We start from the raw sequence: 26,561 nt of genomic DNA, 5'->3' as shown, positions 1-26,561 counted from the left end.
ATAGATGTATTATGTTACAAATGAGTCTCACAAGGTAGTAAATTCAGTGATTGTTAGAACAATCAATCTTAACTAATTAAACTACCGAATTGCACGCCATAATACTTTTAGTACTGCAATCAAGTAATCTAAAGAACATTGTCAGCTGTATTTTAATCTGATTTATTGACATAGCGCATACTACTGAGAAATGATGACAGAGTTAATCCATAAGTACAGGTCTAGCTAAGGGTTCAGTGCAGGATGGAAGCCAAATAAACACTATGAATACTAAAAAGAAAAAAAAAACTGTAAATTATTATGTATAACGTACCATATCCAGAGTGAAAACCCCTCAATCTGGCTTTTGTCATTCTCCGTGCATGATATGGAGAGTGAATGTGGTTTGGTTTGCAGCTGATGAATCCATCTTTAACCAACTTCCTAATGTGTTTCCCTGCACAAGACAACACAAAACCAATAAACTCAACAAAAAATAAGCATAACGTAGATACAAACTAGTAGATCCGCATAGCATGTGAAACTAGCAGTTACACATTCGGTTAGCATGTGTAACTATAAGATACACATTCAATTAGCATGTGTAACTTGCAGATACACATGCATCTGAATTGTGTAACTAGGAGTTACACATGCATCATACTTATATATGTCAACATAAAATCAACAAATTCATACGATACATTAAGTGGTAAAGTAACTGAATCCATAAGACCCTACATAATATACCAAAAAAAGTAATGTTCAGCTATTATCCATGTAGCAAAGCTTGCAATTCATTCTATGCGGCTATGCCTCGTTTATAATAATGAACCTATATATCTTGGGGAAAAATGGTTACCATCAAAAAGTTCAGGTACTTGGGCAGAAGATCATCGAATCCATCTGAGATGAAGACACGTCTGACGTATAACTTCAAGTTGGACTTGTTAGCATTGTAGTAACTCCCATACAGATCATGAGGAGCCTTTGGAGGAACAAAAAGAACAGCCTTGAACTCAACATCACCTTCATCACTAACTTGACTTGTTCCAATCAGACCAAACACCAAAAATCCTGCCAAATGAGCTATAATTCATGTCTCATGCTTAGGTATATGAACAAGCAAAGTATGAAATTTTTCTTCTGAGCCAGCTGACTCAAATCCAGAAATGAAAACAAACAAAGAATCCTCCCAAATGAGCTAATCAGTATTAAGAACAAGTAAGGTATGATCTCCTGAGAACAACAATTATTCCTTCTGATACAAGAAGGAACACATGATTTGACGTGTAAATAACACACAACCCAAGCTCAGCAAGACCACAGACAAAGCAAAACAACTAAGCATTTTTAAGGTTTAACGTCAAACTCTATATAAGAAGTTGCGTAGAGGAAGATAGAGATGAAGTATTGTACTGTCACTACGAGTTACACATGCATATTAGATATGTAACGGCTAGTTACACATGCTAATATGCATGTGTAACTAATGTTTACATATGCCATATGCATATGTAACTACTGATTACACATGAATTTTGTACTCAAACAAGAAAACACCCCAATAAAAAACTAAAATGCCCTCCTCATTTAATAAACTGAAACAATGAAATCATTAAGATGGACCATATTTTCAGTTCCAAAGAGAACAACATACTTTTTTTTAATCTGATTCACTACATGTCTAATAGCCATTCTAAATTTTGCGTAATGTGACTGTCTGACTGAGAGGAGGTAAACATTTACTTACTATCCAATGCGCACTCTTTCAGTTACACATATCAGTTTCCTAAACCAAAAAGATCTGTCAGACTATAATTAGTAGTAATATCTTACAAAACATGAACAAATCGAGAGGCTACTCTAAGATATGAATGTATTAAGTTCATATATTGTTAACAGACATCAACCTAAGCCTTATTATCTCAAATTAAAAATTAAAATCAATCCTAATAACTAACTTACCTGATTTCAATCCCTATTTTTTCACTTTACCTAGCCTGCAGATCCTCTACATACCAAATATTCACTGCAAGCAACACAAACAAGTTATTATATACAAATTGACATTGAAAACACCGCCATCAGCACCAATATTGGCTCCAAATCCTCATCTATAACCTGCACTTCCTCCACCACAACCTCCTAGAATCACAAACTTAATGGAACAGTTGAAATACTCTGCAATTCCACCACCACTGCTGAACATGACACCTCCACTTACTTCTCCACCACTCAACAGGTCAAAAATCCCCCACTAAAACCTGCATCTGCGCCACCACCACCACCTCCTCATACTCAGCATGGCTAGAAGCCAACAAGTATCATTTCCAGTAAAGTTTTCTTCCAACATAATCAAACTATGGTAGAAGATTAAACTGCCAGTAAAATTGAAAGCATAATTTCGATTAGATATATAGTTTGTGTCATGAAACTGCATCTGTTGTTATTGTTTAAACAATTGAAAATAAATTTCGTAAAATTATCTATCAAGAATAAAATGAAATTGAAAATTAAGAGTGGTTGAAATTAAAATTAAAACTATGGGTAATAGAGACAATGATTTGCTGATATCAAATCTCAAATCAGTTTATAGATCGGAGCTACAATTATATTTACGTCGATTTTGATGAAGAACAGATCTGAAATATTTGTTCAAAATTCTTCAAAAAAATTACATCAAAACAACCAGAGTGAGTAGATGTTGTAGATTAAAGATCCAAACTCTGATCAAGGATCAAACAACAAAATCGAGATTCGTTTTCATATTTTTTTCAAAACTTTTAAAATCAAACTTCAGAGATTTTGATTTCAACTCGAGATTGATAGATTAAAGCTCTTAATTAAATTAAAAAGGATATGGAAAGATTAAACTTACTTTGGTTCATTTTTGTAGATGTTCCTCTTCGATTGAATTGAATCGAGTTTCTTTATGCTCGGATTTAGGTTCGTATCATTTGGTTGATTCTTCTTCAGATCTTCTCATCACTGAAATCGCAAGAACACGAGTTGTTGGCGATGTTTAACTGTGTGAGAACTTGATTTCGAGAGAGAATAATTGTTTCAGATCTGGAAATGAAGAGAAACCATTTCTGCAGGAGATAAACTCGTCTGGAAGAGAGAGAGACGAAATCTGAAAATGAAAAGAATCGTCTGATATTCCTCTTGTTTATATACAAAAGGGTAGTGTTGTCATTATTAAAATCTATAATAATTAATTATGGGCCAGATCCGAAGAAAATTTGATATTTTGGGCCTAGTAATATCATTTTCTTAAAGCATGGAGTTGATAGTGGATGATCCATTTAGTGGGGCTTCTATATATTGAACCCATATAGTAGGGTGATTCTAGTATTTTTCACTAGTTAAAATGGTCCAATTTTTTTTCTCCATCCATTGTTATTTCTAAAGAAATTAATTTGACTTCCATTTCTTTAATTCCAAGGTTCAAATTCCTTCATCTCCTGTGATTTTATATACATTAGTACAAGTAGCACTTCTTACAAGTCGGTATCGAAAATCATGGCTTATATGCTAAATTGTGGATACCATATCTCATATGTATCTTTAAGCTCACAGGGCTAGTATGCAAGAAGCGTCAAGCCCAAACCCATATATAGGAAGGGGAAATTAGGGGGAGACCCAAAAAAAAAATATTCTCATTCTCAGGCCCACAATTAATTTTAGGTACCGTGACACCCATAATTATATGAAATTATTAAAAATGTATGCATGACGGATTATGCATCCGCATGACGGGTTATGCATCAGGGGTATAATTGGCAACGCAACTTGGATATAACATATCTAAAAATCCGCGCCTTGGAATTTTACAAATTTTATATCGTTGGAAATCTTTTTAAGAGAGCTACGCAACGAGTACAAACAACAATATTAAATTTTTGTTTTTCACGAAAAAATCCGAGATGATCATCATTTTAGGCAAAATTTCGAAAACTGACTACATAACCATTATGCAGCCACCAAAAACGATGCATAACACATTCTGCAGACGCATAACGAATTATGCAACCATTTTCTCGACTGCATAACAAATTATGCATCTGCATAACAAAGTTATGCATCTATAACAAGTTATGTAGCCATTGTTTTGGTTGATTTTAGTGCGTACATAAAAAATTGATGCATAATGCATTATGCAAACATATTTTCGGATGCATAACAGGTTATGCATCTATTTTCTCGATGCATAAAAGATTGTGCAACAAATTTCTCGATGCATAATGCATTATGCAGCCATATTTTCGGATGCATAACAGGTTATGCATCATTTTTCACGACTGCATAACATGTTATGCAAATATTATTGTAGGTGCATGACAAGTTATGCAGTCTTTGGTTTTGTTGGTTTCAATAGTGACGAAAAAGTTGATGCATAACGTGCTATGCAACCGTTTTCTGGACTGCATAACAAGTTATGCAACAAATTTTGTAGATGCATAACAGGTTATGCAACCAATTCCATAGCTCATAACATATTATTAAAATATACAAATACTAACATACTTTCCTAATGTAAAACAAATTCTACTATTTGCAATTGAGTTCAAGTTCTATCCAAGTAAATTGCAATTTGATCAAAAGCGTGACTGGAAACTCGTATATCCCGCCACCAATTTTATCTTCTGACTTGTACCACTTCATGATTCAGTGAAGCTTTAGGATTCCCAGTTTTAATTTCAACATCCGGCATCCGAAACTAGTGCCACCAGGTTGTTATTTCTGCAACCTTTTCGCATAAAAAAACGGCCAAAGCTACCTTTTCTTGGCTGGCTTATCGGCACAAACAGACCCAAATTTAACCAATCTATGCACATATCTTATCTTCCCGTGGTTATCAAAAACATCCATTGTCCATTGCGCAATACCCCTCCTACACAGCCGTCGAGCAGTGGCTACAACAGGCAAGAAAATGGTGTAATCGCAACTACAAATTTGTTTGTTGCTCTCAACTGAGACCACTTCGAAACCTTGGCAGTAGCATGCCTATTTCCACTGACTTTCACCAAACCTGAACCCAATCTCAAACCAAACTTCCTCTCCCCAATTGACTCCTGAAAAAACACCGCTAACCCCTTAATATGCTAATGCCAGCACTAAAATGGCTTTGCTCATTGTTGACACGAAAAATCCAAACCCCGTAATTTAAACAAAAGCAATATACTAGAGATAGACTTACCTTTCTCTCCAATGTAACCGCATCCTCTATGACCCTTTTTAGTAGAACGCCCCACAATGAAGATTGAATCAATGTTTTTTTGATGAAAATCATTTTTCATTGTTGCATTCTAAGAGAGTTGCAGGAGCAACAGTGGTTGTTATGTCAGTAGAAGTCATCACAAATTCTAAGATGGTTCCACCCCATCCGGATACTCATTATCTTCAGCATTCTGCGAATTCAATTGTCAGAACTTCAAAATTAGTGATTGCACAGTGCGCCGTAAAATACAAAACAAATACAGCAACAATAAATCACAAACACAATTACTAGGAAATCCGGTAAGTAGACTTATCACTCAATTACCAGCAAAGCCATCATTTAGTAGCCAGAATTCTTCCGTGTAAATCCCATCTCGTTTTCCTCCTCTTGCTCAAAAAAATTATATGAAATACAAATTAACATAGTAAACCGAATTACTAAATGATATCCATCAATTCGATCAAAATAAGATCAATTTGGAAGATGTATATATCAAACAAAATGCATCTAAAAATTTCTGATAAAAAATGAAACATTTCTCAATCATTTGACTCAAGTTTTGAACCGAGAACTTAATTGGAAAACAAACATGTAGAGAAACTTTGGGTCAATTTCGATAAGAACCACGAACTTTACAAACACAAAGCAAACAAAATGTGCCCTAATTTTCAAATCGAATAGAGTTCTTCTGCTGTGAAGGGAGGTTAGATAGATAGAGAGATTGAGGAGATAATTATACTAAGGAAAGATTAACTCCTTACTTGAATCGTGAAGAGCTCCTTAGACAAATCCTGAAGACTTTGTCTTCTCCACTGTTTAGTTTCTTCTCAATTGCTCAAGAACTGGTAATTGCAACAGAAACCCAATAACAAATTCTTCTCAATTGCTGAGTCACCAACAACAATTCATATTCACTGATTTGATTTTTAGGATTTTCCCGATGGATAATTTTTCTCATCGGGCACACAGTAGAACGGAGAGGAAGAAGAAAATGAATTAAAGAAGAAGAAGAAAAAAATAAGAAAGACAGAAACCTAATTTTGTAAACTATGGGTTTGGGAGAAATTTTTTCATGAAAAATGGGTGCGAGCATGAGTTTTACTGGGCGTGGATTTTTCAGTGGAGAAAATCTGAAAAATGGGTTTGTCTGTAGTTTTCACATATAGGAATACTCTAAAACCCTATGTAATTTATTTGTAATATTCTTGTTAGGGGCGCCGGATCACGAAGAGGTATTTCTTGATCCCTATATACAGAGACCATTAATATCCTAGTGAAGGATCAGATTTTTGACTCTTAGTTGAATGGTTGGTCAGTCTCTAATCAATGGAGCGCAAGTTCTTTCTTTCTCTTACTTTCGTCGTACTTAACTATGCACTTAGTAGTTTTATATTTGGGTTTATTGTCTAGTATTCCAGCAACTGCGCTATAAAATAGGGCTGTCAATGGATACTCATTATCCGGAACCGGACCCGCTAGATTTGAGTCCGGTTCTGGGTCCTAAAGTTGGATCCATTAGCAACTTAGGATCCGACGGGTAATTACTCGATTGGACCCGAATATTAACGGGTACAAACGGGTAATAGCCGTCGGATACCCGCGGGTAATGGGTACCCGATTATTTATCCTTTTATTCATCCTTTTAGTAAAATTCCAAGTATTTTGCTAGTTACGGCTTTGATTTTTTTTTTTTTCATTTTTCATTTTTCTCTTACATTTAATTTTTATCTAGTACATTGTTAGAAAAACAATAATAAACTTTTATAAAATTAATTTAGATTCAAGTTAAAAAGAGAAAGAAATTAAGATTTTAAGATTTTCTTCATAATTTTTTAATACCCAACGGGTACCTGGGATTTTAAACGGGTCCGGTTCTGGGTACATAAATTTAGGAACCGGAGCCGGAACCGTTAGAAACCGGACCCGACATTTATAAGTAGGGTCCGGGTCCGGGTCTAGTGATATCCGGGAGGACCTGGATCCATTGACAGCCCTACTATAAAGACCTCTAAAAATAAAAGTAGTTTACTCTCTTTTAAAAATGGACCTTTCTTAAGGTATTTTATAGGATACATTGGTATTTTACAGTTCAAATTCTTTTTCTTCTGAGCTTTAGTAAGACTGTTGTAGTTTATCTCACAAGCGCATTTCAACTACCTGTTTTTCTATTTTACTTAACGGGTCTCCAATCTCAGGGGCTTAGATTTGTTGTTAATGAAGGATAAAGATAAGGAGATTCATCTCTCTTGATTTGCATGGAAGTTTTGTCAAAATTTATTTGTAAAGTTGAATCGGCAACAACATAACATGGTTTAAGGTTTCAAAAAGAACCCACATTTAGGGGATACCTGCAAAAACTAAGGGATACTTATGGTTAAATATAGCTGGATTTTTGGCTAAATGGGAGGTTTTAGTGATAAAAATACCATAGTACCCTTTATCTTTTCGTTTTCTAATAATTTATTAAAAGAAGACCTTAAATCGAAATAGAAGTTAAAAATAAATACATCCCAAATCTCTTACTCGTTAAAAAAAAACGGAGAAAAAAAATCCTTGCAGTTACATCTAACAGACGGTATTGAATGCATGATTAATACAATAGCGACAAAGATAACAATACTCTGGTGTGAATTTATACTCTGTCGGCGTGGTCGATTAAAGTTCTCTCAATACCGATTGCACATTTATACAATCGGCATACTCGACCCACACTCCAACAATGTTGAGTGTGTATAAGTTTTAGGGTTTGGTTATAAATGTTACAATCGTTGTTTTCGTATTTATTCGACCATGCCGACTGTCCCATGATAAATTAGATAATACCTACTGTTTATATTGCCAAATGATGAATACTATACCGACTCTTTGGATTCGGCATTGCGTTCATCGTTTATTTATGTCAATTTTGAACATCACTTTTTGTCATACTGAATTTTGGATATGATATATGTTGTGGTTTCAATCCAAGGAAATGAGATTTTATTTTAATAAACGAGAGATCAAAGAAAGATCTGCCCTACCCCGTTTAATAAGGTAATGAATAATATATAAGTTCCGTCAGGAACTGTTTTTGAGAACGTTCTGGTGTAGGAGATTGCTGACCGGGGAAGAAGGACTCACATCGTTAATGATGCCCGACCCCGTGTAAAAACAAAACAAGTTTCAGAATCCATCGATAGATCAAAGACCGACACGCTTCTGCATACTTGGGATGCTATTCATTCTCCTGTTTTTTCTTTGATGAAGGAGTCCTATCGAAGCAAGAGCAAAATCCAAAAAATTACATTTATAAAAATACGAGATCTTTTGTACCCAAATCTATCTTTATACACCTCTTTGTCCTCCAAGAAATGAAAACTATAAGTAATCCTTATCATTATCATCCTAATTTCCATCCTCATCATCATCCTCATCCCCATCTTCATCGAGTCTTCATTTCTATCTCCATCATGTTTATATTCTTCTTCTACGTGTCCGTCTTCATAAACATGTTCACCTGCATGCTAAAAGTCATTTGGAATTTGGTCATTGTATTGTACATAATAATCAAATGCACCATCCTCGTTTTGACTAGGAACAACTTCTTCTTCTAAGTCAGTATCATTATATTCTCCATCTGATGATGCTTGTACTACGTATTCCATATCTGAACCCTCTAAACTAGACGAGTCTACAGCCTGGACTCCCAGTTGAGATTGGCCTCCTCTACGAGGACCCGTAGTAATATGCGCAACAAGATCAATTCTTAGTTTAAGGTGCATTTCAAGGTTTATTAGACTTGACATAAAAACACAACGATTATCTATAGGATCAGACAACATTTCATTATTAGGTTCAAGTCATATTGTTGCCAATACTTACATGGTGATCCGATAATTCTATATTTACCTGGAAGCACACCGAAAGCACGCTTGACATCCTTTCTTTTAGCCATTTGATACTTGTTAAATCTTAACATCTCTAGAACTAGGCCTGTCAATATATGTCTGATATCCGGAATCTGTTTCCGAGTAGTCGAGATCATATAGGATTTTATCCGTTTTATCGGATATCGGATATTTCTTCTTTCATATATCGGAGTCGGATTAGACTCCATCCGAATTGTTAATATCCGATAAAACATGGATTTATTTATGATTTACCCTAACCATATTTGTGATTTACTCTAATATCTCATATCCGATATGAAATGTTTGATAAATTGGACTTAAATTTCAATTATGAACATGTTTTAAAGGGTTTTTAACATTTTTATCAGAACCAGATATTATCGGATAAATATCCGATAGCTTAGCCTATCGGAATCGATATTTTCTTTTTGATATCCTATAGGATATTATCGGATATCAAATATCCGATAGCGCTTAACCTATCAGATACGAATTTCTAAATATCCGACGAATATTCATCCATTGACACCCATATCTGGAACCTCTAATGTCTGACTGAAAGCTTGTACAATTTTAGTTAACTTTGGATATATACCATCTTAAAACGCAGGGGATACCAGATACACCCAACTTTTTTCGTTCGAAAACCTGTATAGACAACACTTAATACAATAACAAGTAGACCAACTGAATGATCCTTGACAATATGTGTATAGAGTTTATATCTTAACCTTTACTCAATTAGTATGTGTATAGACATAGGGTCCCTGAACCTGATTGTTAAGCAGAGTACTTGGAAGATCTTAAAAATAAATATCCAAGATCAATCTAGTCGTATCCTAATAATCCAATCGGAATTCTGCCAAGTGATTAAACTTGTTATATATCTTTCAATATACGAATTCTACAAGAAACAAGTCTCGTAATCGATTACAATTAAGTGACGTATCTACTTAAATTGAATACGTACAAACCTGTGTGAAACCAATTATAAAGATAAACAGTAGAATGCAAAAAATGAAAAAACACAAGACACCAGAAATTTTGTAAACGAGGAAACCGCAGTAGCAGAAAAACCTCGGGACCTCGTCAGTTTTGAACACCACACTGCATTAAGCCGCTACATGCATTATCCTACTATCAAACTTCAAACTGGAATGTAATTGAGATCGAACCCACCTTCCAAGTGATTCAGTTACAGTCGCGCTCCTTACGTCTCTTGAACCTCGCAAGGCCCTACACACTTGATTCCCTTAGCTGACGTCCTTTATAACCTAAGAGTTGCTTCAGCTAAAGTGAAGACTTTTGATACCAATCTGCCTCTAACATATAAGCCTATTCAATTTTCACTTAGATCAAAGATCAAGGTGAGGAAATATGTTTGCAATATACAAAGATACCAAACCTCACAAATCCGGAACTTACGACTCCCGAAGAGCAACCTAGATTCTTAATCACCTCTCAAGAACAATCTTCAAAAGATCAATTAAGATCAGTTTCAGATTTCTATCCTGAGGAATCACAAAATCTGAGACGAAAAGAACTTTGTGATTACTATCTATCTTGCCTGAAATAGATTATGAAAACCTCGATATAGAAAAGCAAGATCAGGATTCACAAACTATCAAGGTAAAGATAGTCGGACTTGGCTTCACGGATTCCCAAAGGGAAGCCTTTTAGTCGTAGACATAATTATGGTTCCCAGAGGAAACCTAGGCCAATAGAGGACGACTCTAGAATCAACTAGGACACAAAGTGTCATGGATTAATTTTCCTAGTTGAATGAGCACCTCCATTTATAGTTTTCCCAAGACCAGCGGTTGCTTAGAATTCAACGTAAATATAACTTGAGAATCAAGCAAACTATATTATTGAAAAATATAATAGAAGAATATACACTTTGGTCTGGTTACGAAATTAAAACGTGTGTGATGACTGTTCGGTTTGGCAACTTAGCCAAAGAACTAAAAATAATTTGATATTCATTTAAACACATATGAGTTTAATTAATCATGATGCACATACATAAGCGTTTAAGTGATCAATGAAGTCTTAAAAGTGTTTATGAGAGTTCTATAGCAATGCTAAACATATTTAAAAAAGTATTTGAGCATTTACTAAAATATAAACTGGGACGGTTGGTAGAACGGTTCGTGAAATACATGGCTTGTTCCGAGTCAGGGTAAAACGGTTCATGAACCGGGTTCGCCAATCCTACTAGACGACCAAATTCGGTTGACAACGGTTCGTGAACCAAGTTAGCCAGCTGCTAGCCTATTATACCAACTTTGAAAATTCAGTTCACCGCGGCTCGTGAACTGTTCCCAACTGAACTTGCGGTTTGCGTACTGGTTCGCCAACCTTCCTATATTTATGAAACTCAGATATTTATGGTTTGCGAACTTGTTCGCCAACCTACCATGAGTAAAAATATTAGTAAGTTCAATATTTTTTTTGTTTTGACATGAATATTTCTCTCTTATAATGTTTGAAACATTCCCAAGTGGTAAAATTATTTGCATCACCAGTTTTCAATTGATACACAAATTAATTCATAGAACTAATACTGTTAAGGACCGTTGAACATCTTAGCTAAATCATGTTTCGAGATTTTCACAATTTGACTCGAAACTTCTTATTTGTGTATCTACTAGAAGTCATACAACAAAGTCTCAATAGATAGAATGATAAGATAGTGATTAAAATATAATGGGTCAGTCTTCGCATACCTGATACAAATGTTCTCTAAATGTATTCGTCGATCTTCTGTTTTCAAGGGTGATATCTGATACTCAACTACAAATTCTAACCTTGTCCGAGACTTGACTTAGTAGACTAGAAATCAAGATATAGTTTTGATCAACTACTATTGATAACAAGCTTGAGAGAGCAAAACTTGTGGATTCAACCGATCAAAGCTCTAACAATCTCCCCCTTTTCCAATTTTAGTGATAAAACTATTCAATACATATGGGTTCGAAAATAAATAAACTTTTCAGCTCAACCATTATGCTTGATTTCCTTGGTTCTTCAACACACATCTTGAATCCTTCATATTTCAAGTTCTTCTAATGTTCTGCATTCGTTTAGCACTTTGTTGTTGAAGATTTGTAGCGATAACAACTTTTGAGAAAACTCAAAAAGAGCTTTAATAGAAGGAGGTAATCACTCTACTCATTGGTTGTTATATAGAAACGTTGTATTGTTACCTTCCTCAAAATTTAATTGCACCAGAATTTTGAAGCAATACTACGGTGATATGTTCTCCCCCTTGGTCAATACATACTACTTTTACAAAATAGGTAAAACCTATAGAAAAAAATTCACTCCCCCTTACAAGATGCTCCGTAAAGCCATATGTAATGTAGTAAGATACTACTTAATAATTATCCCCCCTTTTGTCAACGAAATTGGCAAAGGTGACATATCAGGATAAACATGAATTATTCAAAAGAGTTTTAATATTAGAGAACACATGCCAACCTTTAGTTTAGATAATTTCAACCAAGAAATATCGGTTTGTGTTAAGGAGACATAAGGCACAAGCATCTCCTACAATTCCACATTCACTCTTCCCACAAATATATTATGATTAAGCACAAGTTCAAAAGAACTCTCCCCCATTAAAAGTCATTCCCGGAAGCACAACATAAGCGACCTTACTCTAGTCACAAGAGAAGGATTTTCTTGGACTTTAAATTTATTCTCCAGTTACGAACAAAATAAATCTGTATCCAATATTTTTCTCTCTTCTCGCCAGTTACGAACAGAGAAGTTAAAAATTACGATCTTAATGTTAGAGGAGCTAAGATACAAGATTTTCATGAGAAAAGAATCAATAATAATTATTCTCTGCGCCAATTACGAACAAGAGAACAATAGCGCGATATGACTCAACATAAGAACTATAACTTCTCTAGCCGTGTACGAACGTAGAGATTAAAGTTCACCACTTATTCCCTGGCGATGATGCAATCAAGGAAGTAAGTCGATCCCTAAAGAATATTTTACAGAATCTTGTAGCAGTTTATTCACAAAAGTGTAATCGTGGAGATATCAAAACTGCAATTCTCAAAATTATTTACTCCTCTTTTGCAAGTGTGAAAGAGCTTAACCTATGAGAAAATATGAAATATATGTTCTAATCATCAAAGAATGATATCAAAGAATAAATATCACAATATAAACAATACATATATATATAATCCATGAAGATTAGGTATTGCAAGTCATCTTCCAAAATAAAGTTTAACTAATAAACTTTAAACATGTAAGATGATAATATTTGGAATAGCTAACGTAACACATAAAAACTAGTGTTCCTCCTTAAACAATAAGAAAAAAATTCCTACAAGAAGTTAACTAGTAAGAACAAAACTCATCTCTAAGATATTGTACTGAGAATTTTTTCTCATTATTGAAGAATCTATCGATAATTGGATCATCAAATTCTCTTACGTCTTCAGAGATATCAGTTCACTAAGCTGTATTTCAAGACTACACAAGGTATTTTTCCACGGATTAAGATTTTGTTCATAGTGAGTTACCTCTTTCAAGAAGTGAACCTTGAAAAATAGTTCGTTTCTCCTTATCACGAACTCCTTCACCTTGTGAAAAAGCGGGGGTCTAACAACACCACCCAATATTTCGCTTAGCAATCTGTATGGACAAACTCGAATATAATTTTAAGAGAATCAACAAGACTCAATCAATTAAAAGTATATCAACGAGTTTATATCTCTCTTCTTGATTTGATTTAATCAAGCAAGAACTGCAAGTTCTAATCAAATACAAGGAATAACTTGGATGGTACCAAAGACCAATATCCAAGGATCAATCAATATCAATCAACAACCAAAGGTTGGATTTCCAATTGATTGATTCAAACGTATAACCTGTATTATTTCAATTATATAAAAAAATATAATGGGGAAATAAAAATAACACAGACACCAGAAATTTTGTTTACGAGGAAACCGCAAATGCAGAAAAACCCCGGGACCTAGTCCAGATTGAACACACACTGTATTAAGCCGCTACAGACACTAGCCTACTCCAAGCTAACTTCGGACTGGACTGTAGTTGAACCCCAATCAGTCTCCCACTGATCGAAGGTACAGTTGTACTCCCTACGCCTCTGATCCCAGCAGGATACTGCGCACTTGATTCCCTTAGCTGATCTCAGCCACAACTAATAGTTGCTACGACCCAAAGTCGAAGACTTAAAGATAAAGAAATCTGTCTTACACAGACAAGTCTATCAAAGGATCAATCTGTCTCCCACAGATAAACCCTAAAAGGTTTTTTTCCGTCTTTTGATAATAATCAAGGTGAACAGGAACCAATTGATAATCCGGTCTTATATTCCCGAAGAACAGCCTAGATTTATCAATCACCTCACAACAATCTTAATCATATGGTAGCGAAAAAATATGTTGCGGAATCACAAACAATGAGACGAAGATGTTTGTGATTACTTTTTATATCTTGCCTATAGGAGATATCAATCTCAAGCCAATCAATCTGATTGTACTCGTACGATAGAAGATGGAAGATCAGATCACACAACTACGATAAAAGTAATATCGGTCTGGCTTCACAATCCCAATGAAGTCTTTAAGTCGTGAACCTGGTTTTAGAAGAAGAAAACCAAAGGTTAAAGGAGAACCGATTCTAGTATGCAAACTAGTATCAGACGTGAGGTGTGAGGATTAGTTTTGCAAAGATACTAGAGTTTCCCTTATATAGTCTTTCAAATCAGGGTTTGAAATTAAGTTACCTTGGTAACAAAGCAATCAATATCCACCATTAGATGAAAACCTGATTTAGATTCAAGCTAATATTTCTCAACCGTTAGATCGAAAACTTAGCTTGTTACACATACTTGAGAATGCATGCTTCTAGGTTTGTTAACCGTACCCAAACGTATGCACTTGTTGGTTCAAAAATAGTTAACCAAATGGTTAGCCATATGAGCATTTCATATCAACCACGTTCTTCTTCACCATAACTAGTTGAAATGACTTCAAATGAACTAGTTAGAGAGTTGTTCAATTGCAAGGAAATCTCATGTACTACACAAGACACAATTGAAGCAAAGATGATTTGATTCACTTGAATCGGTTCATGAAATTTTATAGCCACGGTTTGCAAACTACATTCCTTAGTCTTTTTAAGTTTAAGTTCAGAAATCATCTTCAGATATATAACCTTCTCAAGTTCGCAGACTAGGTTCGCATACTTAAGTTACCGGGCAGAGTTTACAAACTCCAGCAGAAATTCGCGGGTATGAGAACTTCGCCAGTTCGCGGACTTTGTTTCACACAAGTAGTTTGTCAACTCCAGCAGAAATTCTTGGGTTTGAGAACTTCGGAAGTTCGCGGACTGAGTTCGCGGACTTGGCTCACGCCATTCTTCCGGTTCTCTTGATCAACAAAGTTCGCAAACTTTGGTTCAAGGAATAAGACTTATACATAAATGTGTCCACAACAATGCTTATATCCGTCATTGGTTATGTAATCTAAACTCTCATTTCAATCATTGAAACATTCTTAGAGGACGTTATGTAGTTGTTACACCATTTCTCGTCAACGCAATTTTCAAGATGATTGAAACATATCATGACTTTCTTCACATGGTAAAGATAAAATTGGTTAAAGTGAAAAGCTTACCAACTCATATTTCGAGATATAGATAGGCGAGGTATACTCGGATCGAAATACCAAATGTGTATATCAAAGTCTATATATATAACATACGACTTCTTGTCTCAAAGAGTAGGAGATAGAGTATATATACTTTTGAGTGATAGATAATTTCAAGTCTTCACATACCTTTTTGTCGAGAAGTTCCACCGGTTCCTTGAGTAGTTCTTCTACTTGTATGATGAATCTCCATGAAGTCCTTGAACTCAACTACACTTTCTATCCTAGTCCGAGACTTAGCTATAATAGACTAGAAATCAAGACTTATAGTTTGATCACTAACATTGACAAACATGCTTGAGATAGCAACGCATGCGATTTCGACCGAGCAATGCTCTACAAATCTCCCCCTTTGTCAATTTTAGTGACAAAACTATCAATACATATGGAATACAAAAAAGATACATAAACTTTAGTAGATCCTATTCCATATGTCTAATCTTCAACATTCCTCGAAATCTTCGTCACTTCCAAGTACTCCAATGATCCCAAAGGTTGTAAGTTTAGCATCACCGTTGTTGAAGATCCGTAGCTATAACAATGAGAAAACATAGTTCTCGATCATTGTTATACAGTGTCATAGTATTATTACACAACGTCAAAGTTCAATTGTATCATAACTTCAACAATAATACTATGGTGATATGTATCACTCCCTCTTAGTCAATACTCCATCTCACATGGAAACCACTCCCCCTTACACAATGACCCGAAAACCATATGTATTTGTAGTGTGAACTACATATTAATTCTCCCCCTTTTTGTCAATAAAATTGGCAAAGATACAAGAACGGGATCATAATGAAATTTCCCAGAGAGACATTTCATGACAAAAGGAAAAAAATACATACCAACTAATTTAGATGCAATCATGAAGCCGAAGCTAAATGCATTCATCAAGGAGTTTAAAGATACAAGATAACCCCTCTAAAATTCCACATCCGCACACCCTCCAAGATATGACCATTAAGCACAAGTTCAAAAGAACTCTCCCCCATTCGATGTCATTCCCGAAGGAACAACAAGAGCGACCTTAATTTCGAAAGAAAAGAAGGATTTTTTATTGGACAAAAAAACATGAGAATGATTTCCTATATCCAAAAACTCAATCAAATTAATCACAAGTAAACCCATGATTAATTTAATCGGAATACACAATCAAATTAAACACAAAAAGTGATCAATTCAATTGATTATGCTCAACATAAGAGAACTTATGGAGACACGAAAATACTCAACTAGATTAATTACAAGAGAACCCATAATTAATCTAATCGGAATACACAACCAAAATAATCACAAAAAGTGATCAATTAATTGTCATTTGTTTGCTCGACATAAGAAAACTTACAGAGCAATAACTAAATAACCAAACAAGATGACTAATTTAGTTCAATATGCTCGACGTAACATATCTCACGGAACAACAACTAAGCTAAAAAATCAATTTGGTTGTATAGTGCTCAACATAAGATATATTACGGAACCTCACAGTAATACATAAAATATGGATCAGGGATGATCAATACTGTAGAATACACAAGGATTCATTCTATTTTCCATCACTATTTTCATAACGATATTTAATAGACATAATCCTTGAAAACAAAAGATTTAAACCTATCTTCCATCAAATATTTAACAATATAGGCTTAACTTTTGTATTTGTCAATAGTCCATTCATTCTTTTATCAATACATGAATACTGATCACGAACGACTTTACTTTTGGCAAAGTATGGGACAAACATAGTTCACGGTCGTAAACCCCAATATCCCATAACAAATTGCAATATAAAAAATCATAAAGATTAATACTGCAAAACATCATCCTCCAAACAGTTTTTAGAATTTAAACAAATAAACCTAAAAAGAACAAGAAGATGAAAAATAATAGCTATGTGTAGTCATAATCATTGCTATTCAAAGCACCAGTTATTCTTCCAACTAAATCAAAAAGAATATTTACTAGGCAATAATTTCTTTAAGAATTTCCTTATCATTCCCGAACTCCTTGTCGTCAACAACTATTGGAATATAAGGTTCGTGGAGGAAGGAGTCAATACCAACAAACCATCTTGGCTGATGATATCGAACCAGGGCTTTCTGAATTTCCAAAGATGTTAAAATGCAAGCCTTTATTTCACGAATCTCCTTTCTTACTTCCTTTAACTCATCAAGAACATCAGAAAACTTGTGAGAGTTAGAAGGGACAACCCTTGTCTTTCTTGTATTCCTCCTTTTTCTTTTCAAGGACGGAGTTACTGGAGATTTCTCTTTTTCCTCGATTGATGGCTTAACAACCATATTGACATCTTTTCCATCCAAAGACATGATGCTTGGAGAACAGTTATAAACAACTGATTTTTGTGAGTGGAATTCACAATCTCAACAAGCAGTCTTAAGATATAAAGGATATCAGAGAGGAAAAATGAATGTAGGGTTCGCAACCTTTTAACAGGTTCGTGGTCGTCCAACTATAAACCCTATAAAGAGTAGAATTGTCGATAATAACCCTTCCTTTTATTTGATAGACAGAATAGAAAAAACCTAAGAAAAAGAACCTTTCCTAAAGCCTGAGCGTACACAACCTTGTCTCTTTTGATCAGGCACATGAGACAAGATTTACCAAACAACACAATTAATTTGTGCCGCAGTGAACAAAAATTTGTCCACCATTTTCCTCTTGAGAGGAATCCTCATACCTCTGTCTATCAAAACGATTTGACCATACTTTCTTCTCTAATGCTCTTGTTTTGTCCTTGGAAACTAACTGCTTAGACGAAGATAAAATCCTACATACCTCAACGGTCTTCTGAGCAAGTTTAAGCTTCATTGCTAATCGATTTGCTCTTCGTTGAAGTTTGTTGGCGTGCCTCACTTGATGTTTGTACTTGTAAAATATTCATAGTTCATGACCCTTCTGAGAAAAAAACGAGCACGTCAATCTTGGATAATATTCATGTATCAGTGGTGTGACTGCAGCTAGACATAAAGTAGATCCTGAAACAATACAAACAGATTTTCCAAAGGATGGGTCAATTGATTCTTCCAGCTTGATTGGATTCTCTTCTTCACCGAAACCATCAAGGTTGATATATGTATTGCTACAATTATCAAAATCAATGTATTCACATAGAAGACCAACATTTGATTTCCTATCTTCATCAGAATCATAGATCTCAGACATCTCATCAAATGTTACAGCAAGACCTTTGTTCCCAGTGTATTTTCTAAGATTTGGAAACTCGTTTGCAAAAATGACCAAAACCTTTACACTTAAAGCACTGTGGCATATCCTCGTCATCATCCTCGTCAGCATCCATGTTTTTAGGAGGAACGCGATTGTGAGGTTTATCTGATGACCTGGATTTGTCTCTTGAAAACCGTTTACTTCTCTTCAATAGAATATCCCTAAACTGTCTTGTGATCAAGGAGACTGATTTTTCAAGATCTTCATCCGAAAAATCACCCTCTGACTGATCATCCTCAGAGACATAAACACTTTTACATTTATCAAGTAATTTAGTGTTCTTTTGTGCTTTGAAGGAAACATCCTTTCCGATTTTGGATGTATGCTCATGATCAAAGATCTTTAACTTTCCAACCAAAGTATTTATGGAAAGATTATCAAGGTTATTTCCCTCAACGATGGCATGCTTCTTAGACTCGTATCTAGATGGCAGCGATCTGAGAATTTTCATCACAAGGTCTTTTTTTAGGAATAGTCTTACCCAATGCAAAAGATGCATTAACAATTTCAGACACACTGTGATTAAACTCATCAAATGTATCTTCATCTGCCATACAAAGGTTCTCCCAATCAGAATTAAGGTTTTGAAGCCTAGATTCCTTTTCACTGGAGTTACCTTCAAATACGGTTTCTAAGATATCCCAAGCATCTTTAGACTTAGTGCAATTTGACACATGGTGCTGAAGATTTGGGGTAATGGAATGTATGATGGCATTCAAACCGTCAGAATTTTGCTTTGCAGCAAGTATCTCGGTAGGACTATATTCACCAATATTCTAGGGAACGTTCACATCTCCAACTGCCACAACGGGAGCATCATATCCATTAACAACATATACCCGTGACTGAAAATCACGCGCTTGAAGAAAAGCTCACATAGAAAGTTTCCACCATAAGTAATTAGAGACATCAAATACTGGTGGTACGTTAATAGAGATAACACCTCTGTCCATAGAGTCAGATCACTACAAACACAGACTTGTAAGGTCTTAAACGCGTTTGCCTGCTCTGATACCAATTGAAAAAGCGGGGATCTAACAACACCACCCAATATTTCGCTTAGCAATCTGTATGGACAAACTCGAATATACTTTTAAGAGAATCAACAAGACTCAATCAATTAAAAGTATATCAACGAGTTTATATCTCTCTTATTGATTTGATTTACTCAAGCAAGAACTGCGAGTTCTAATCAAATACAAGGAATAACTTGGATGGTACCAAAGACCAATATCCAAGGATCAATCAATATCAATCAACAACCAAAGGTTGGATTTCTAATTGATTGATTCAAACGCACAACCTGTATTATTTTAATTATATAAACTAATATAATGCGGAAATAGAAATAACACAGACACCAGAAATTTTGTTAACGAGGAAACCGCAAATGTAGAAAAACCCCGGGACCTAGTCCAGATTGAACACACACTGTATTAAGCCGCTACAGACACTAGCCTACTCCAAGCTAACTTCGGACTGGACAGTATTAGGGGAACACGAATATAATCATGTTCTCCGCCTGAAAGAGTTCACAAAGTCACTTACTGGAAGAGCATACACCTGGTACAACAACATCGCACCTAACAACATATCCAGTTGGAGTGAGATGGTTAGTGCCTTATGTAGGAAGTATTTCTTCGTGTCTGAGCAGATCACCTTCTCATACTTGGGGAGAATCTTTCAACGAAACAACGAGCATCCAAACGACTTCGTTAAGAGATTCAGGATTCAAGCGCTGGATTGTCATGATCCGAACGTCACCGAGCGCCAGTTGGTGGAATTGTGCATTAACGGAATGGTTCCCATATACCGTGATTTGTTAGAGAATCTGGGGTTCCAAACATTTTCTGAGCTCCATGAAGCCGCTAAGCGCTCGGCCACAACATCCCTAGCATTGTTGGAAAGATCCAGAGTTGTTCGAAACGAAGATGCACGTGAGAGTCGAGGAAGCAAGCGTCTCATCAACAAGCAATATAATACTGGTCTTTCTGTGAGTGTGGTGAGTGAAGGAGGAAAAAGGAAAGCTTCAGCAACAGAACAGTAGCCCAAGCGTGCAGCTCCAGCGCAGGCAGTTTCATCTCGAAAGGGAGCGGGCAAAACAGTCATGTGCAAGAAGCTGGAGATACCGTCCCGGACTTCCCATTTCCCAAGAATGAAGTCATATAACTCTTGGAAGCATGGTTTCAGGATATCGCGATCAAGCTACTTCCTATCAGACATCCGCCGACCGAGGAAGAGATGGCAAATCCCAAATATTGTCGTTACCATAGGTTCGTCCATCACCCGACTAAGGATTGCAACAAATTGAAGCACATTTTCAGAGAAAAGGTAGAGGAAGGGGAACTCCAGTTAGGAAATGAAGGTATTCATAGGGATCCTCTTCCTATTAGGAGATGCATGATCTTTGGGGACTCTGTTCGCAAGACTGTACAGTCTACGATGGAGCATCTATGTGAAATCCTGTATTTCTCCAAAGCACAGCATCAAGACATATTTGCAGCCCTCAACCGCATTGTGTCAGGCAAGCGTTTGTATCTAGAAAAGGAAACAACAAAACCTCAGTCATTCCTGGAAGATGAAACCAGCAAGGGGAACTGGGGACTCTTGACCGTCACTCGTTTGAAGGATGTCGAGTTCGACAGCACATTGATTGATACAACCTCCGAATTTAACATCATCACCGTCAAGACTCTGAAAGCCGCAAATATTTCAAAACAGGAATCTATTCGCAGCTCGACCGTGATCAGGAGCTCAGAAGGAGAATTCAGAGACGCCTATGGGTACATTGACCTTGAAGTTAAAATCGGTGATGCTCTAACACAGGCTAAATTTCACATAGTCAAAGAGTATCCGAATTATGACATGGTCCTGGGACGCCCGTGGATTCACGACAACAAAGCAGCACTGGGAGTGTGTCCTTTTCCAATTTCAATACCTGAAAGAATCTCAAATGAACCGTCAAATCCTGAAGATTATTTGTTGCCGTATCAACACCTTGCAAACGTGACGCAACTTCCTGGAGAAATCCTGAACTCATACCTTAAAATTTTCCGAGCCCAAGTAAGTCTCATTGATCAACCTTTTTTACAAACAGTAAAACCTCTTCCTGCTGAGGCTCGGGGACTCGTTTCAATCAACAACCTAATCGCCACTAAGAGATGTGAGTGGGAAACCGATACTTTCAAGAGTTTCGCCAAAAACTTGGAAGCGGTTAGAGACAACACAAATCGGAATATCGTGCCAATCCCGAATCCATTTCAAATCGGAGATTTGGTGATGAAGATGACCACATTTCAAGTTGGAAACGTGATGGTGAAGATGACTAAACAATCTGATTTTCCAATAACAAAGGAAGATGAACCGTATTTGGTGGCAGACGTCATCCTAGGCGGTTGTTGCAAGATCATCAACGCTGACAAACTTGAGGGCGTGACGATTCACTCACGATGTCTCAAGCCCTACAATACCTAAAAGCGTTGTGCTACCCTTTTTCCTCCAGTGTTCTCCATAGTAGTTCCTCCAACAATTTCCCTTTAATGCAATGTTTGTAATTCCTCCAAAATGAATGCACTATCTGCATTCATAATTATTAGGGTTTCAATTTCCAATTAATCAAAGTACTATTTACTTTTAAGAATTTCTTTACCTCTTAAAACGTGACACAGAATTCTGAGTCAGCCTAAACCATCATTACCCACCAGATTAAACCATAAAGAAAACCCTAAAGAAAACATTGCGTATCCTCTAGAAAACGTTGGAGGGATAGAATATGTGCAGAGGAAAAGCGCTTCGAGCAGTCTACTCCGACGGAAATCAGGCAAACCTCATGTCAGGAGCACATGCAGGTTCGTGGTGTTTCATTATAGCATTATTTTTCATCACAAGAATAACGTGCAATCACATGAACCTGAGAAGACTCTGATATACCCATATTGGAATATTTATATCAAAACAATATGAAACCCTTATTCAAACAAGCAAGCAAAAGAGAAAGACCCTGAACTCAGCCTCCACTGAGTACAAGGAGGGAGTGTTCACAAATTACGAGAAGATACTCGTCCAAAAAAATAGAAAACAAGGGGAAACAAGGAGATCTAGTAATTAAGGAGATGTGCCTTCATCATCGCCGGAGTCTGCTTCAACACTGTTATCATAGTACGCAACTATTTCTTCCTTCGGATCTGCCTCAGCTTCCCTCTCGGATATTTCTACGAAGTCAGTGACGCTCTCCGCCTCAACATCCTCGGTAGGAACAACTTCCATATTTTATTCAAAGACCAACATGGCATGGGATATTGTGCTGACAACCTTTGGACGTGCGGGTTCATCAGTATCAGAATCGAGGATTATCACGCTATTGCGAATCACAAAATCACTCTTATCTTCACTCGGAGGTTGTTGATGTTCAACCCGTCGCCTCTTTAGCCGCGCTGCAAATCTCTCAGCTCTCGTGCTTACCAGTGGTTGCGACGCCTCATCATGTCTCCATTTTTCTTCTCTATCGATTGAAGCCAAAAGGTTTTGAGTGCGTTCTCGAGCAATGCACAGATGCAGAATCGACATGCCCCGTTTAGCGCGATCAGCCTCGCGAAGCGGAACATCAATTAGCCATCACCTCCTCGAACGCATCATCAGCCTCAGGTTTATTGACTTCGAAGCTTCTTTCTGGAGAGGTACCGGAGTAGTCCTTACCAGCAGCCTCCATGAGATTCTGTGGGAAGAGGTTATGATTATATTAACATATAAAAAAAATCATGATCAATTAAAAGATCAAGTTGTGTAATGGACATGGAGCATTACCCGGGATAAGGAAAGAAACAATTCTGCGATGGGAGGAGACTCAGGGTCTTATTTATATTTCACAAGTTAACAAGATCCCGGGAAGAAAAGGAGTCTCCACTTGACGTTTGCAAAGGCTACAGATGCGGGATAGCGATCAGTGGATGTTTATCGAATATTTGAGGGAAGCTGTTGTGCAATAAGAAAAAAACGCATCTCGCCCAAGGAACGAGCCAGATTCCATCCTGGTAACACGCACTGAAACCTTTCCTGTGAATTTCTTTTATTTGTCACCATCTAATGCCTACCCCACAATAGTGCAACTATTATGTACTAGGCAAGGGACTTAATGTTGATGGTGGATTTTAGTTCAGGGCTAAAATTGTAAAACCAGATTTAGTGTGCCGACATCCTGCAAAGGGTAAGGCCATTTGACAAACGATGAGCGCAGAAATCCTCTCGTTTTATTTATTTGAATCAATTCAATAGAAATACAAAATTCACTCAGAATGGTGCATGTAGCAAAATCCCCAATATTCTGTGTATTTATAGAATTATTAATTAATGCATGAGTTGCCTTGTATTTCCTGTGTTGTTCTTAGCAGGACTCTCTTTATTGATGCGTCATGACGACTGAGTGTTTACTCTCAGCAGAGTAACACGAATCTCCATGTGTCAATAGTGAGGTATGCACGAACTACCCGTAGGCCATACCATTCTCTAACCAAGAGGACCCTGTGTCGGTGCGCTTATATTAGCCCGATCGAGCTTGTTTAATTCCCTAAGGGAAATATGGGCGGTCCATGTCAGTCTCAGAAACGATCGCGGCCACGCAAGTTGGCCGCATAATTTAACTAGCATAGACGAACCCTAACAGGAGCACGCAATCACCGTGATGTTCACCGGAGGGCCCGCCTATGCCCTAGCCGGTCGAACACCACGTTATACCCCTAACGCCTGTCAAGCGCCGTCCCCAAAGAGGGATGACCGCGTTGCTTTGGGGAAGGCTAAAACGAGCAAGACCGCTCAAAGCAGTCTTAAAATCATCATGATCGTCCAACTTCACCAGCCTGGTTGGACGGATTAGATCATCCCACGATTGATCATTGAAGCGCTAATGCACACATTAGAGGACCCACTCCTTACCCACCTGATCGGTTTTCTCACGGCCTAGCCCTAGAGCAATGAACACTTGCTCGAAGTATGGCTGACGTGATGCTTAAAGGGTCGCGAAAATACCACTAGCGTCTTAAATCGATTACAACCATCCAACTTCGCCAGCATGTTTGGATGGCTTAGATCACGAGTAGGAACATCAGGAAGGAAAACATAAGTTCACCGTCGGCCCAACATGGGCCCCGCACGGTCGGCCTCCCCAAAGGAGGAGCATAGCCTTCCAAACCATTTGGCCAAAGTTGCGCACGCGTGACTGATCCAAAACCCTAATTAGGGTTTGTGGCATTACATATATGTTGAAGTTTGATCATGACCATCCATCTTTGCCAGCTCGGATGGAGGGTATAAAAATAGACTAAGGAGGCCCGGAGAGCATCAACATGATCACCGTGGGCCCACCTGCGCATGTAACCGGTCGACCAAGGTGGACCATGGCCAGGCACCTCGAAACGCGCGCCCAAAGATGGCATGCCGTGGCCCCCTAAAATCCTTAGCGGCAAAGGATTTCTATCGCAAATCGATCACGACCACTCACCTTTTCCAGACAGATTGAGTGGCCTAAATCGCACCTCCGTGAGACAGAGTAGCATAAACTTGTACACCGGCAAGCCGTCTACACGCATGCCCGGTCGGCCCCACCAAAAACTTTGTCCATGCTTGATTTAGGTCAATCTAAAGAGTGATGCTTGCGCACCTCTTTAAAAACCTAAAATCCATAACGGTCGCAAACATGTGCCGCAGATCATCTCGTCCGTCCAACTTTTCCAGCTTGGTCGGACAGCCTAGGCTAAGATTTAAACATCCAATGAGGCACCTTGGTCATCACCGTCCGTCACTCTACCACAGGGAGTGATCGGCCAAGGGATGGCCCTCCCATGCGGCCTTCAAACGATACCGTGAAGATGTTTGAACATGTTGCTATTTTAAAACGCTTAATCCGCGACTTACTCTATTAAGATTTAAAACAGGGATGCTTCATACATGTTGATCATATTCGATGCATTAGATGCATAGAATATACACGATATTTTATGAATATCGATTTCTTAAATAACTTAGTTATTTAACCTAATAGCATCACGTGCTATTTTCTGCGGGTCCCACAACTCGACCCACTTACTCGAGACATCAAACATGTCACAAACTGGGGGATACTTACTGGGGTATTGGTCTGGTGGATTACAGCGTGCGGCGTACAACGCGCCCATATATAAGAACGTGTCAGGAGGCATGGACGGTTAAGATGATGAGGGAAGTGGGTTAAAACGTGATCGTGCAATCACCTACACGACCCCACTACTCCATCACTCAACTTCCTCCACTTCCTAAGAGATGAGGGTTTGCGCTCAATGACTTGTATAAATAGGTCCTTCGCCTATTTCCAAACAACACGAACAAACACAGAAAAACCAAGTGTTGTCATCGATATCTAGAAAACACCAGAACTGATAGATTTCATTGTGCAAGCCAGTTCATCATTCTGATACAAGTCATAAACATCCAACACCTTCATAATCTCACCTTCTTCGCTTCCCTTCCTACCCCATCTACTTC

The 26,561-nt window shown here is 37.2% G+C and overlaps 2 long non-coding RNA genes across 2 annotated transcripts; both read right to left on the bottom strand.

Annotated features, from left to right (window-relative positions):
- Window positions 1-349: 349 nt before the first annotated feature.
- Window positions 350-2,129, bottom strand: LOC113362004. The gene is made up of 3 exons (XR_003365482.1): window positions 1,948-2,129; window positions 842-1,056; window positions 350-436 (listed from the first exon to the last, which is right to left on the bottom strand). It is a non-coding gene; the product is annotated as an uncharacterized LOC113362004 (long non-coding RNA).
- A 2,333-nt stretch (window positions 2,130-4,462) lies between these two features.
- On the bottom strand, window positions 4,463-5,612 carry LOC113362003. The gene is made up of 3 exons (XR_003365481.1): window positions 5,528-5,612; window positions 5,183-5,393; window positions 4,463-5,057 (listed from the first exon to the last, which is right to left on the bottom strand). It is a non-coding gene; the product is annotated as an uncharacterized LOC113362003 (long non-coding RNA).
- Window positions 5,613-26,561: the final 20,949 nt, after the last annotated feature.

The sequence above is a fragment of the Papaver somniferum genome, chromosome 3 (assembly GCF_003573695.1).
Source record: "Papaver somniferum cultivar HN1 chromosome 3, ASM357369v1, whole genome shotgun sequence".
NCBI lineage: Eukaryota > Viridiplantae > Streptophyta > Magnoliopsida > Ranunculales > Papaveraceae > Papaver > Papaver somniferum.
The sequence above is the reverse complement of the archived record's forward strand: the minus strand, read 5'-3'. Positions and strand labels throughout refer to the sequence as shown.